General features: G+C 34.5%; 1 long non-coding RNA gene across 7 annotated transcripts; it reads left to right on the top strand.

Annotated features, from left to right (window-relative positions):
• Positions 1–7825: 7825 nt before the first annotated feature.
• On the top strand, positions 7826–15512 carry LOC102616486 (uncharacterized). Of its 7 annotated transcripts, XR_008053744.1 has the most exons (8): positions 7827–8264; positions 8491–8655; positions 10210–11338; positions 11496–12635; positions 12717–12748; positions 12833–12932; positions 13446–13558; positions 15361–15512. It is a non-coding gene; the product is annotated as an uncharacterized LOC102616486 (long non-coding RNA). The 7 variants fall into 7 exon arrangements; XR_008053741.1 differs by having other exon boundaries at positions 7826–8264; positions 12717–12932; XR_008053745.1 differs by lacking the exon at positions 13446–13558 and having other exon boundaries at positions 7828–8264; positions 15361–15508.
• Positions 15513–15777: the final 265 nt, after the last annotated feature.

Below are 15777 nucleotides of genomic sequence, written 5' to 3'. Positions count from 1 at the left end.
TAGGCATTAAACCAACATCATATAAACTAGCATTAAGTTGGATCAAATTCATATTGTCTTCAATAAGATTTGAAAGTAAGTGAAGTTTTAACACACCAATAGTTTTGGTGATCTGTCTGAAACGTAAAAGACAACACCACTTATTGAATTTTATTTCCTAAAATACTTCTTATTTAATTTATAAAATATAAACTCATTTATTAAAATTAAATATCTTCTCATAAATATAGATATAAATTATGAAATGATGTGGGTCTAAATTATTTATTAAAACCTTAATTTATTTAAGTGTTTAATTGAAATCCCATTTAAAATTAAAAAAAATTTTATTTATAGTTATTCAAGTAGTTTTAATAGAAAATGAGTTTTATAAGAAATTTTAAGGGATGTCAAAGGGCTACTCTTGAAATAAATGACCCAAGCTCATTTGGGCCCATGTATAAGGAACAAGGTTTTAATTTAAAGGCTGGATCGGGGTCGAGCCTCAACTCACGCTTACATAAAAAGGAATGAGAAAAAATTAAAAATATAAATACATACATAAAATTAGTTAAATCATTAATGCGTGTATTAAAATTAAAAATTTGCTTACGTTTATAGTAAAAAATCGCTGAAGGTTCTTTGCATGTTTTCGCTTGTGGGGCTGTGTTCAGAAATTGTGAGGGAGAATTTCTGGGGGATTTCTCTTGTCCATTACATGTTGAAACGGCTTTGGTTGCTGAACTGTTGGCTGTTATCTTGGCGATTGAGCATGCTTCTTTTGGATGTTGGACTATGCTGTGGATCAAATGTGAATCTACTTTAACTGTGCTTCATCTTCGTAAAAAGCGGCTTCCGCCCATGGTTTCTTATTCATCGATGGAATAATTGTATTGCTCTCATAGATTCCATGACGTTGCGCTTTTCTCGTGTCTTCAGGGAGGCTGATGGAGAAGCTGATTGTTTGAGCAATTTAGGTGCCATGGTGGATTCCTTTACTTGGTGGGACTCTGCACCCCTCATGTTGCTTCTCTTTTGCATGAGGATGTTTTTAGGCTGCCTAGCTATCTGTTCAGCTAGCTTTAGTAATTTTAGTTTGGCTGGTTTTCTTGCTATATTTTTATTTTATTTTAATAAAACCTCCTCACTTTGGTGAGGATTCATAAAAAAAAAGGAAACAAAGTTAGAACAACCTAGATCAAGTAAATTATATCGCAGGGATTTTCGAAGAAATTCAAGCATTGGAAGGAAGAAAAACAAATATGTAGATGATCGATCTCACCTTATATAGAATTGCAGGCCAAGTTCAAGGAAGGAATGTTTGAGAAATTATGTTCGATAAAATGCCCAAGAAGGAATGCATCCCACGTGATGTGTTGAACAATGAGACGATACATCTGTTGCTACAATTTATTCACATAAGAAATTCAATTAAAGCAGTTGAATGGGAAATTTTTTTTTTCTCTTGTTGCCAGGAACCAAAACTGTTGCCACTTTACTGGTATACTCCGGGTGTTTTCCGCTGTTTCAATTTACTTGCTGGCATTTTATTTTCGTTTGCTGAAGTACGATTATTTAACAGCCAGTTACTTATTGCAATAAGAGGCTGTGGAGTCAATTGCTTGTATCATGAGCATCCCGGGAACAACGATGTCTGCTTGAGCTTTAGAGGTGAAGACAAGACACCCGCACTGCAAGAACTTTTCAGATCACCTCTAGTCCACTTTGAATAAAACTGGAATTAATGTATTCAGTGATGAAAAAGAACGTGAAAGAGGAATATCCATTTCACCAGCACCGTCTAAAGTAATTGAAGAATCAAGAATTTCAGTTATTGTCTTCTCAAGAAACTGTGCTTCTTCAACTTGGTGCTTGGATGAACTTGTTAAGATTGTTGAATGGAAGAACATGTCATGTTCGCCAACAATTGGTTTTTCTAATTTTCTATGATGTTGAACCAACAGTGGTAAGGAAACATATAGGAAGTTTTCAAGAAGCGATTGCTAATCATGAAGAAGTTCTTAAAGGAGAATATAGAGAAGGTGCAAAAATGGAGAGGCGCTCTGCAAGAGGTGGCTAATATCTTTGGCTAGGAATTGAAAGATAGGTAATCATTCTTATTCTTAATGATTAATTTTCTAAGATGTAGATCAACTAATTTTTGTTTGTTCTGCATGAATCATAATAAGTAAGAAGGTGTCTGGATTTCTCCACTATTAAAAAACTGCCAATATTTATTCAGTATATTTATTTACTAGTTTCATGTTCAGTGTGTGCATGTGCATGTGTATATTTGTATCAACAATAAGATTTTACCAAAATAGCGTTCATATTCATCTCGTTATTGCAACAACCAACTTGCCTACAATTTTCCAAAAAACTTTACATGACAAGATTTTATACTATGTTGTTGGGTGAATGATGTGGTAGAGCAGAGGGATTCTAGAACTTATCAAGTGTTTAGGCATAAGAACATGGAGAGACAGTAGAATAAATGTATAAGAATTTGTTAAAATCATAGGATTTAATTGAAATAATAACTTGATCAATGAATATCTACATACGAAGAGTTATAGACGAAATTAGAGAAGAGTTACATGAAGAATAACTTAGATATTAATCAAACACAAGTTATGACTTTATCACTTCCGTTTTGTAGATATATATTATGTAATTTTTTGACACTACGTTACGCTCACACTAGTTTTAGCTCACCAACACAAATCTTTTCTTGTTCTATTCAACCTGCAGGAATGAATCGGACTTTATTATGGAGAGTGTCAATGAGATATCAAGCAAAATTCCTTTAAAATCATAGACTCTTAAGGAGCTGGTAGGAATGGATTCACACTTCGAGAAGCTAACAATTCTAATGGATAAAGGGCCTAATGATGTTCGTATGATAGGGATATGTGATATGGGAGGTATAGGTAAGGCAGCTCTTACAAAGGTTGTTTATAACTTGATCTATCATGAATTTGAAGTAAGTAGTTTTCTTGCCAACGTTAGATAAACCTCAGAAAAAGGAGGTCAGATTTCCTAACAAAATGGAATGTATATAATGTTATCAACATAATTGGAAGTGGCCTGCGACACAAAAAGGTTAGCTAGAAAGTTCAGGTAGCAGGATCATCATAACATCCAGAGATAAGCATCGTTGACAACACATACAGTGGACGAATTGTTGGTCCTTAAGCAACTATACTATGATGAAGCTCTTGGACTTCTTTGTACGAAAGCCTTCAAAACCAATTTTTTTATGATGCACGTACAAAATGTTTTCCTTTGCCCAAGCTATCAATTGCACAATGTAGGCTTTTAAAGAGATCCTTTGGTCATCGTTACATTGATCCGAAGGAAACGACTTTGTGCCCTGAGAAAGGTCTGCCCACATTTGCTTAATTCAATCTTTGATCTTATCTTCATGACTATTCCAGATTATTCTCATCTCTTGCTGAATCACTGTTATGAGTCATCTGACATGCTTGACTCATAAAGGCATTTCATTGAGCATATTACTCATTCTATCAAACATTTGTTTTGCTCAACATTCTATGCTTTAAATCTATAGATAAATAATTTTATGGACATCTTCACATCCTAGTCTGCACTTATCATCTGCTTTTATGATTTTTAAGGAACTGAAGTAGTTGAATGCATGGTATATGACTTTTCAGAACTTAAGGTTCATTCTATGGACATCTTCACATCCTTTTCAGAACTTAAGGTCAATTTTTATGAAATCTCCAAAAACATTGGTACTTTCTAGTTGCTCAAAGTTGAAGAAATTTCCAGAGATTGTGGGAAATATGAAGTTTTTACGGCAGCTTCTTTTGGATGGAACTGATATTAAGGTACTACTATTATCAATTGTACTTTTATCTGGAATTGTTCAGTTGAATTTGAAAGGTTGTAAAAATATTGAGTGTCCTCCAAATTCCATAAGTGCTCTAAAATTTCCTTCCACTTTGAATTTCTCTGACCTTTTGAAATTCAGATTGTTTCCAGAGATCATGGGACGTATGGAACATATATTGGCGCTTTGATTATTGGGAACTGCTATAAGAGGGTTGTCAATGTCAATTGAATATCTCTCTAGCATTTTTTGCAAAATTTAAAAGGTTGTAAATATCTCTTGAGTCTTCCAATTACTATAAGTAGATTAAAATGTTTAAGAACTCTAACGCTCTCTGGTTGCTTGAAGCTAAAAAAGTTTTGGGGAAGTATGAAATCTCTAACTATGCTCATTTTAGATGGAACTGCTATTCGAGAATTGTCATTGTCAGTTGAAATATCTAACTGGCCTTGTTTTGTTGAATTTTCAAGATTGGCAAAATCTCGAGTGTCTTCCAAGTCCCATCAGTGGTTTGAAATCTCTTAAAATTATGAATCTCTCAAAATTCTGAATCTCTCTGGCTGCTTCAAACTTGAAAATGTGCCAGAGAACTTGGGGAAAGTAGATAGCTTGGTGATAGGACTTAAGACTAAATTAGGGCTGACTTTTATTGATTAAATCAAAAGAAAACAAACAATCAATCACGACCTACAATTCGAGAGGTAGGTCAATCTCTCCCTAAACTCCTAATGGTTCCTAATACACAAAACTCAATATAAACCATAAATGACTCCATAATCTCTTATTTATAACTAAACCCTAATTAATAATAAAGTTACTAAATTGCCCCTGCCCCTAAAATTACTAAACAGCCCCTGCCCCTTTATATTTGCGCCTAACATAAGTTTTCATGGGTCTAACATTACTCCCCTCCCAAAAAGACACCTTGTCCTCAAGGTGAAATCTATGAAACTACTGCCTCTTCTTCCTCGCCTTCTTCCTCGTCACACATAGTCAGGACTTGTAGTGTTTTATCCTTAAATCAATGCCCTTGGTGAAAATTTCTCATCGCATAAAAAACACACCCCATTCGCCCTCTTATCCTGAATCTCTATCTCTGTGAGGCGTTTGAAAGTCACCTCTAGTCATGCCCCACTAAACCGATCCCTTTGGGAATCTCTTTGTAAACCCATCATTTGCATTTTCTAGCCTCCCAATGGTGTATTTTGGAACTCTTGCTGAAACCCCAAAGTCTGAGTTTTCTGTCCTACCAATGGTGTGCTCTTTCGATATGAAAAATCGACTGAACTGCTCCTATTAATCCGTTCTATTGTGTTCTTATCCTCAATCATCTGTGCCAACTCCATTGACTCCCCTAACCCTCTCGGCCTTAGCAAGTGTAGTGAGGCTCGGATTTCTAGCTTCAGTCCCTTCATAAAATATCCTTCCAACACCGCCTCTGGAAGCCCCCCTAGACGCCCTGATAGCAACTCAAACTTCTCCCTATACTCCATAACCGTTCTCTCACAGGTCAGAGTAAAAAACCGTTCATACAAATCTCCCTCTTGAGTGGCCTGAAACCTCTCCAACAGCCGATCCTTAAATTCACCCCACAACCTCATTGGTTGTCGTTGTTCTCGCCATTGAAACCACGCAAGGGCCTTTCCCTCCAAGCATAACATCGCCGCCATCAATTTTTCCCTTTCTAATAGTCCATTAACGGCAAAATAGCGCTCTGCCCTATACACCCATCCATAGGCATCCTCGCCTTCAAAAATAGGCATTTTCAGTTTCCTTACCCTAGAATCTACTCCAAATTGAGTTTGACCCGCCCAATTTCGTGCCATGGAAGGTCTCCAACCTTCCCAATCTACTCCAGTGTCTGCAAATCCTGAAGATCTAGCCCAAAATTCTCCTTGCCCAGCACCATAGTGGGCTGGATTCCCTTGCCCAGCCGTATTTCGGCCATAACCGCTCCTTTTCTCACCAGAAATCCCTCCTCTTGGCCTACCGCCCCCAAATCCAACATGTTCAGACCCAAATCCTCCTTGCTCGGGCCCAAATTCAACCTGTCCAAGTTGTGCCTTACCCCCGAACGCCCCTGAGTCACCTAGCCCGATCACTCTGATTTCTGCGTCGTCGCCTACCACGGGTTCCGTAACCCTAGATCCTTCTCCTGCCGCACCACCATGGCCCCTCGATGCTGCCGGAGGAGGGTTGAGGTGGAGTTCCGTCAATTTCAACAACATGGCTTCAAGAGATGAAAATTGTTGTTGAACGGTGTTGAATCGCTCATCAATCGTAGCCTTGAGTGATCTGACCTCTGCTTCCAATTTTTCTTCAAGCTCGTCCACTTTCTTCGCTGCCATTGTCTCAGGATTCTTGCTCTGATACCACTTTGATAGAACTTAGGGCTAAATTAGGGCTGACATTTATTGATTAAATCAAAAGAAAACAAACAATCAATCCTGACCTACAATTCGAGAGGTAGGTCAATCTCTCCCTAAACTCCTAATGGTTCCTAATACCAGACAAAACTCAACATAAACCCTAAATGACTCCATAATCTCTTATTTATAGCTAAACCCTAATTAATAATAAAGTTACTAAATTGCCCCTGCCCCTAAAATTACTAAACAACCCCTGCCCCTTTATATTTGCGCCTAACATAAGTTTTCATGGGTCTAACACTTAGAAGAGCTTGATAATAGTGGAACAGCAATTAGGCAACTTCCAACGTCTGTTTCTATCTTGAAGAATCTTAAAGCAGTGGACCACTATCATCTACATCATGGGATTTGTGCTTCCCTACCAATATGATGTGAATGAGATCAGATCCTATGACTAATTTGATGTTACCTTCTCTATCAGGCTTATGTTCTTTAACAAAATGGGATCTCAGCGACTGTAATCTACCAGTGGAAGGAGGAGAAATCCCAAGTGATATTTGCCACATATGCCTATTGTTCAAAATGAACCAAAATCTAATTCCTAGACCAGATGCAATGTCGGCTGAATAATAAATGATAGTATGAAATGTTGTTTCTTTGCATACGATCTCTCGGTTACTCCTAGAGAACTTGTGTACGACGTCCGGCTCAAGTTGTCTAAACTTAGTAAGTGAGTGCACGCGTTGGTCACGTGCACTCAATTATACATAATGATCAAACGACCCGAAAATACTGTCGTTTTGAAGAGCATTAGTGTCAGTATGTAGCTGTTAAATCGGTTAGAAAGGGCGGGAAATTATTACAAACCCATAACAAGCTGATGATCGATGAGGTAAATTTTCTCTCTAAGTTTGCAAGTTGTTCTGAGAAAACAAATTAAGCTTGCCAAAGAAGGCATAGGCCACTGTAGCTAAACATCTCTAGATATTGTGTTTGTGTTTTGATTTTTTCTTTTTTTCTTTTTGAGCGAAGCCTTACTGATGATGAAGAACCTCAAGCTACAAGAATTTAAGAAATCTAATAAAGAGCAAAGCCTTTTTATACTCATGCTTAGTATTATGTTCATGTTTCGCTATTACCTAATTGAAATTGCAGTCCAACTTGGATTTTTGATTTCTTAGATAAATTATATATTCATTTGAATTATGTAATTTGAAAACTTTCGTATCATTAGTCTGTGCTTGTTGGTTTTTTATTTCTCTCATTCTAATATAGCAATTATAATAGGAAAAACGACATCTACACCCCTCAAAATAATCTAAATTTTAATACACTTGTTTTAACATTATGATTCTATTTATTATAAAATTTAATTTTATATACTAAAATATATCTAATAGATTACAAAATATTAAAATATTTTTACAGTATTGAAATTATTTTACAATGTATATATTATTAAATTTATTGGAGGAATTAATTAGAAAGCATGAAATCCTCTCATTGATTTCTTTGAAACAAACAAAATTAAAATTATCTTTATAAAGATGAATTATCTTTAACAAGGTAAATTTTCATCATCTTTCAGTGCGTCCAACACGCTCAAAGCATTAAGTTTTCTCGCAGTTTTGTATTCCAACATTGTTTCCCATGAATGTTTGTCTTACATTATTATGTATTAAGTGTTTCTTTTTTCTTTTTCTTTTTTTTTTTTTGGATGTGATAGATTAAGTGTTCCTAATCACCCAATCAGTCAATATTAGAGGAGATTATGTTCTCTTCTTTGCTAATTTTGATTATTTATGTACAGTTTTTTCGGTACTTGTTGAGTTGGAACTCAATGTGAGTACACATTTTTTCCCCCAACAACACAAAAAAACAATTGCTTCTTCAACTTCTTCTCTTATCCATATGCTGAAAAAAAGAGAACATTGAACAATCCATTGAAGAAAGAAGGCATTTATATTGTGATCAAAAGGAGGTTTTCCATTTGTGATTTCCTTCCGGCCATTAACGTGATCCAACATTCAATCATTCCGCTGCAGGACTCGTGAAGAAAGGTAGGCTCATGAATCCTTTTATTTTCTTTCAATTAACGAAAATCCTCTGCTTTTCGTCAAAACAAATATATTTGCCTGATTAGCTTAAGTTCTCAAAACAAATATAGAGCGAAGAGTTAGAGAGTGTTTATTGAGCTCACGCTCTTCCTTGTCATTTCCTCTGTGAATATGATCGATCTCAGCTTGAATATGAATAGACAAAGGAATGATTATATGGAATTCGCAGGCCAGGTTCAAGAGAGGAGTTGTTGAGGAATAATGGTATAATTCTCGTGCCTAGGACGTGTTCGATAATATGCCTACGAAGGAATGTGCATCCCACCTGATGTGTTGCATCAACTCTATGGTTTCCCAAGCAAAAGCAATCAATCAACAAGGTCAATTCGTGAAGGTTTGTCATGCGTGAGTCATAGCTAGTGAGCAGATTCTGAGAGTCTTTAGTCTTTAACAGAATTTTACCACAAACACAGTGCAAACCCAGTGTTTATCTAATCAATTATTTTCTTTTTCTAGCGGCTAACCTTTTTGCAAATTTCTAAATAGAAATATACATGACAGAATTTGATTATTTGTTGTTTCGTGAATGATGTGGTAGAATGAGGGAATTGAAGAATTTCTTGAGTTTTAGACATAAAACAGAGTCAGGCCATGGAATGAATGAAAAAAATATCATCACATTTGTTGGAATGATGCTGTGCTTTATTCAAAATTATTTCTTCTACTAGAGAATCAATCAATAATAGTGTTAATTCTTGAACCTGTGAAAAGCAATTAATTTTCTTCATTTGTTTACTAGCAATCTTCCATAACCATTGTGCTTGGCTGTGAAATAGCCCATTTGTGGCTGAACACAGAGTCTGTTTTTTGTTTCTTTGTTGTTTTTTGCGAATCTTTGGCTTAATTTACAATTCATGGCATGTCTGTAAATGGGTCGATGAATATGTTAAATATGGACTCAGATCTAGGTCAGATTTACCCATGAAACAATCAAGAGGATTCAACATTTGATTTTTATTTTTCTTTTCTCCACCCCCATGTTTAATTTTGGTCGGAGGACTTGGTTGATAGGAATTGACAACTATTGATTTTCCTTTTTTTCGTTAAACAACAGACCACAATGTCAATTTGAAGACTTTGATAAGAATTGACAACTGTTGGTTATTATTATTTGTTTTTGTTCAATAGAAGATGCCTTGGAATTCCACATCGTTGACATGTAGTTGAAATTTAAAATATTTTGATGTTAGAGCTTAGAATGTTTGCTGTCGGAATTCTTATTAAGAAAATTACTATGCTGCTTGCAACATAATCAAAGTTGTAAGTTTTATGCCATGCAGTTCTCTTTATTTTCATTTATGCTTTTGAATTTTCAGAATAAATATGAAGAAGAAGATCATTAATTTCCAAAGCAGAGAAGAAAATATTTTCAGAATTATACTACAATGACTATAGGGAGATCCTGAAAATGAGATTCTTGATGTACTTCAAATAAGTTTTGATGGGTCAAAAGAAACGGAGAAGAAAATATTTCTCGATATTGCATGTTTATATGAAGGGAAGTATAGAGATTATGTGAAAAAAATTCTCAAATATTGTGATTTTGACCCAATTATGAAAATTGTTGGTCCTACTGAAAAATCTCTATTAACTGTAGTTGATTTCAGCGGACTGTGGATGCATGAGTAGTTACAAGAAATGGGGTAGACAAATTGTTAGGAGGCAATCCCCTTAGGAGCCTGGAAACTGCAATAGGTTGTGGGAGGAAGCAGATATATGCCATGTATTATCACAAAGCACAAGTAAATGTTCAGTTAGGTTGAAAACTTGCAATTTTGGGATCATGATCACTTATTTAACTAGTTAAACCTTTGCATAGATTTATTAATATTTTCTTTCTTTCATTTTTTTTTTTTGGTTCCCAATTATTTTTTGTTATAATGTTTAGGTAACTGATGTAGTTGAAGCATCATATTTGATCGCTTTAACAACAAAGAGATGCATGTCAGTGCTAAAGTCTTTTCTAATATGACCAATCAGACTTCACAAGAGTGCCAAATTTAGGGGAGCTGATTTCTGAAAGATTTACAAGGTTGCAGGAGATTCACTCATTTTTTCTATTCCAAAGAAGCTGATTTTGTTGAATTTGAAAGGTTGTACAAGTCTTTCAACTCTTCCAGGCAAGATCTTTATGAAATCTCTTAAGACACTTGTTCTTTCTGGTTGCTGGAAATTGAAGGAATTTCTAGACATTGTGGGAAGTTCTTTCGGATGGAACTGATATTAAAGAACTGCCATTATCAATTGAACTTCTATTTGGACTTGCTCAGTTGACTCTGAATGGCTGCAAAAATCTTGAGTGTCTTCCAAGGACCATAAGTGCTCTAAAATATCTATTAACTTTGAATCTCTCCGGCCCTTTGAAATTCAGAGAGTTCCCATAGAAAATTTCTAGCCGGGATCAGCTCTTGGAGCTTCATTTGGAAGGAACTGCTATAAGAGGATTGCCAGCATCTATTGAACTTCTTTCTGGCAATGTCTTGTTGAATTTGAAAGATTGCAAAAATCTCAAGAGTCTTCCAAGTACCATAAAAGGTTTGAGATCTCTTAGAACGCTGTCTTTCTCTGGCTGCTCCAAACTTAAAAATGTGCCAGAGACCTTGGGGAAAGTTGAAAGCTTGGAAGTTAGATTGTCTTGTTAGAAACGGGCCAAAATGCAAAATGTTTTGACTGTGTGGAACAGAATGCAGTGGAGACACTGACAAAGTTAGCAAAAGCAGAATAACTGAGGGGGTACTTTACAATATTAATAAGTTCCTTTATAACAAGATATACTGTATCACTTCTATGTGCATTCCTATCAATGTTGTTGGACAGATAGATTCAGATTCATGGAAGAAGGATGTTGATAAGGGCATCAAGCTATCTACAACAGCCACATCAGCTTGTTCACTTGCCTGCCATAGGCTGATTCAAACCTCAGGAGCCATGCCGAAGAGTTGAATCAAATAACAGCAAATTCACATCTTAGGTGGCCATTTCTTCCAGCTTAGTCACTGCATCATTTTTTATAGCAGGTTCGTTCTATAATAATCGCGTAGGCACATATCATGAACTTTGTTTTTATCATGCTTGCATACTTTGTTTACTTCTGCACAGTGATATGCACATTCACTATCTCTATTTTGCATGACTCTCGAGGAGAGCTCTTAGGCACTTTTGGATCTTTCCTAGGTTATCGTCTAATCCTTTACGCAGAGCTTATGGCTATTCATGAGGGCTTAGAGCTTGCAGCTCACCTCGCCCATTCTACATTGGAGGTAGAATCGGACTCTGCTACTATGGTCGCATGGATTCGGTCCGATTGCTAGGTGTCGTGGGATTACACATACCTTTTGCGACGTGTCCGTAGTATGGCTTCTTCAACTAATATCTTGGTCCGTCATGTATTTTGGGGGCTACTTCTGCTGCTGATTTTCTAGCCAATTGGGTTTGTATTCATAAGGTGCATCGTCGGTTTATGAGCCCTAAGGACATTCCTACTAGTTTACATAGCATTCTCCATCTAGATGCACATGCAGTTCTACACATCAGGCGCTAGCTTGAATTTTCTTTTATTCCTTTTCAGCTATGTTATACTTGTTTTTCAATTTCTCTTAAGAGGTTTTGGTATTTGTCCTCCTCCTTTGTACTTGTAACATTTTCGGATTTATATTATGGGCAGGGGTCTTACCTAAACCCCCAACTATCCTGATGGTTTTAAATTAAAAAAAAAAAAAAAGTGTCCTTCGCATCCATTTTGATGCTGGAATTTTGTAGGCCTTTATGGGCTTGTTGAATTTAACCTTATTTAATTTATACTTTCTGAATTTTGTTGAACTATTTGTTTATATTTTTTACGGAGTTGGACTATTTGCCCGCCCCACCCCAATCTTATAACCTCCTTTTTTTCCTTTTTTCTTTTTTCTTTTTTATATTTTTAAAGACAGGTTTTAAATTTGAATTTCAATAAATATGCGTTAATAAAAAAATAAAATTATATTGTTTTGTTATTTTAAAAATTCAAAATAATATTCCCTTTTTTTCCCTACACGTAAATTGAAAATTTTTTGATAAATGATAAATTTTTAAATTTCAGTCATTCACTTAAATTACATGACACATTTTTAAATATAATTTGAATTAAATTATTCAGATTTGATAAAATGTGTTTGAGGAGTAATTGTATGATACCCATGCCCAGAACATGTTTGATAAAATGCCCAAGTAGGAACCATGCCATCCCAATTCCCAACTGAAGTGTTGAACAAAGAGAAGATGATATCCGTTGCGCCACCACTACGATTTCCAAACCAAAAGCAATCAATCAACAAGGTCAATTTCCTAAGCTGTTGAGTGTGATTCAATAATATAAATTTAGGGTTGCGTGTCTTCATAAAATTTGTACCTTCTCAGGGGTGTATTTTGGCCAGGATCGGAGGTGAGAGGTATGATATCCCTCCAGTTTATATGGAGTCGCTTTACCCACTTATAATCTGAATGAACCCCCTCAAAATTTTGTTGCATCAAAGATGGTTGTAGCAACAACGTCGAGGCGAAGCCTTACTGCATATGTTGAGGTGATGAGGAACCACAACCTCAAAGCCTACTTAGTATTCTCTGAATATTTCAGTAAGTGTGCATCTTCAATTTCAGTTGTCCATTTTTGTTTTATATAAGTTCAATTACCACAAGGGCAAAATATCATCCCCAAATTTGTTGTCTTCTATGAATCGAAAATGATTTCATGCTTGATCAGATTTTTTAAGTATGTGCTTCTACAATATACAAAAAGTACTCGGGAAAATGGCACAAAATAATTAGTGTATAATAAAGTTTATTTTTGGTAAATTTTGAGATGCATTTGGTTTTAAAAGTTCCTATTTATTGAGGAAACGATGTTTGCCGGATTTTCATCTCTTCAAATAGCTAGCCTTACCATAAATTATACTATTGTTTACCAAGGCATTACTGATTTATCTAATTAGGTTCATATCACATGTTTTTGTTTTTAATCTATCATTGATATTTTTATATTTATTATTTCATTGATCTTATGTTAATTTACTTTCTATTTGTAGACATAATTTATGAATATAATATTACTGTACTTATTTATCTGTTTCATAAATAATTTCTTGGAAGATGCTCCGACAGCAGTTTTATCGTTACTGAATAAACAAAATGAAATGCCGCGTCACGTACTAAAAAAACGTGAGGAAGAGAAAAAGAAAATACAGTAGATGATCAGTGGAGAGGTTGGTTCATTTCATGTATCTTCTTTGTCTTGTTTCATTAAGTAGTCTAAATTATTATTATTTAAATAATTAGAGATAAGGCAATTGCTTTAGGGACCTTTCTATGTTACAGAATTTGTAACATACAACCACCCAAAAACTAGTTTCTTTACACCTCAAGTGTTGCTATTCAAACAATTCAGGGGTGGTAGAAAATTTGTTTTGGGTGAGCTGTAAGTTACAGAATCTGTAACATAGCAGCACCCTTGCTTTAGGTGTCTATGACTCTACGTTATTGAAGCATTTGTTACAGTTGAACATGTCTTTTATTCCATTCGCCGTCCTTTATAATTATCTCTTGCAAAATATCGTTGACAAGACTTGCTATCGGCCAACAAAAGAGGGGGAATTAATTAGAAAACATGAAATCCTCTTAACTGATTTCTTTGAAAGAAACCTAATTGTAATCCAAGTAAAATTTCATCATCTTTCAGTGCCTCCCACGCGCTCAGAGGGGTAAGTTTCCTCGCTGTTTTGTATTCCAGCATTTGCTTTACATGAATGTTTGTCTTACGTAGCTCAGTTATTCAATTTAATTATTCTTTTACACTCCTAGACACATCTAATTCCAAACCCATAATTGCATGGACCACTTTGTTTCCACCGCTTTGCTGTAGTTATTTTCCTAACTGTTGTCTTCGTCGGCCTATTATTATTCTTATTACTCTCATGTGATACATTAATGGTGTGCTTACTAGCTGGATTCTGAAATTAAGATTTGAAACGAGAATGATCGATAGTGTTTATTTTAAAAAATAGAAGAGTGAACGAGAATGAAATATGTGGGGCCGATACGTTTATGGGATTAATGAATGAGAATTGATTCTTATGAAACTTGGGAGTCAAGTTTTTATTCCTATGAGCTCCAGATTTTACCCCACTTAAACTTCATAATTTTATTTTTGTCTTTAATTAAAATATTATTATATTATTGTTATTGTTATTATTCTTTTTTGTGTAATTATTAATAATAATGATGATGATGGTGATAATAATAATAATAATAATAATAACAAGTTGTGGATAACAAAGATTGATGCCCCGAATACGATATTTGTTTATGCTATTACGAATTCAAAACCCTAGTTCCTTTAATCAAATTAAGTTTTTTTAAAGTCTTTATTTTCTTTAGGGGAAAAGCCACCCATGCCTCCAAGATTTGTTTAAAATATGACATAGGTCGTCTTGATTTCATAGATGGTCACAAAGACTCTTTCTAAAGATTATATTCTTAGATTACAACAACATAGAAATTGACTTTAAATAATTTTTTATAACACATGCAAATAAAATTGACTTTAAATAATTTTTTATAACACATGCAAATATAATATTAAATAATTCAATAAATAAAATATTAGAAATTATATAAATTATTTTAATATTAAACAATATTGTTTTTTATATTACTAATTTGTTAGATTTGTTTAATATTAATAAAATTGGTTTCATAGATTAATAATATAAAATAAATGTATTTAATGTTCAAAATAATTTATAAAATCAATATTTATATTATACATACATACATACATACATACATACATACATACATACATACATATATGTATGTATGTATGTATATATATTACTTTTTTTGAGTTATGTCTATAATAGAATAAATTTAAATTAATTTTTGGATTAACAAATTTAAATTTTAATAAAATCTATTGAGACATGTTGATAATGGCTTTTATATTAAAATAATTTACATGACATATATATATATTTTTTTAATTATTCTAATTTTTGGTTTAATGCAGTGTCCAAGCTATCATATACGATGTTCCAGGATTCACGACCCCATGGAAGACTTCTAAAGTACTGAAGATCATCAACATTGTTTAGCAATTAAGGATTCGGTCTGCGTTAATCTTTTCTTCTATTGAGAACTCTATCCGCAAAGTAATATAACACAATCTTTAGCACATTAGTGTCATCCATATCATTAAAGTTCAAATCCTCAAAGTTTGCATCTAATTCTTTAAGATTTGCCCCTATATCACCATCGAAGTACAAATTACGCAACCGGTGGTGTGTCTTAAGCTTTTCTTTTCTGTGTATATCGTACGTCTCATAGCAAAGTCCTATAACTAAGCACCACTCACTGATCGATAATCACGCCAATTGACCACCAAATTCAAACCACAACTGATTATCATCAGTTCCATCATGCGCTA

This window comes from Citrus sinensis, chromosome 3, assembly GCF_022201045.2.
Source record: "Citrus sinensis cultivar Valencia sweet orange chromosome 3, DVS_A1.0, whole genome shotgun sequence".
NCBI lineage: Eukaryota > Viridiplantae > Streptophyta > Magnoliopsida > Sapindales > Rutaceae > Citrus > Citrus sinensis.
This window is presented reverse-complemented; position numbering and strand designations above follow the sequence as displayed.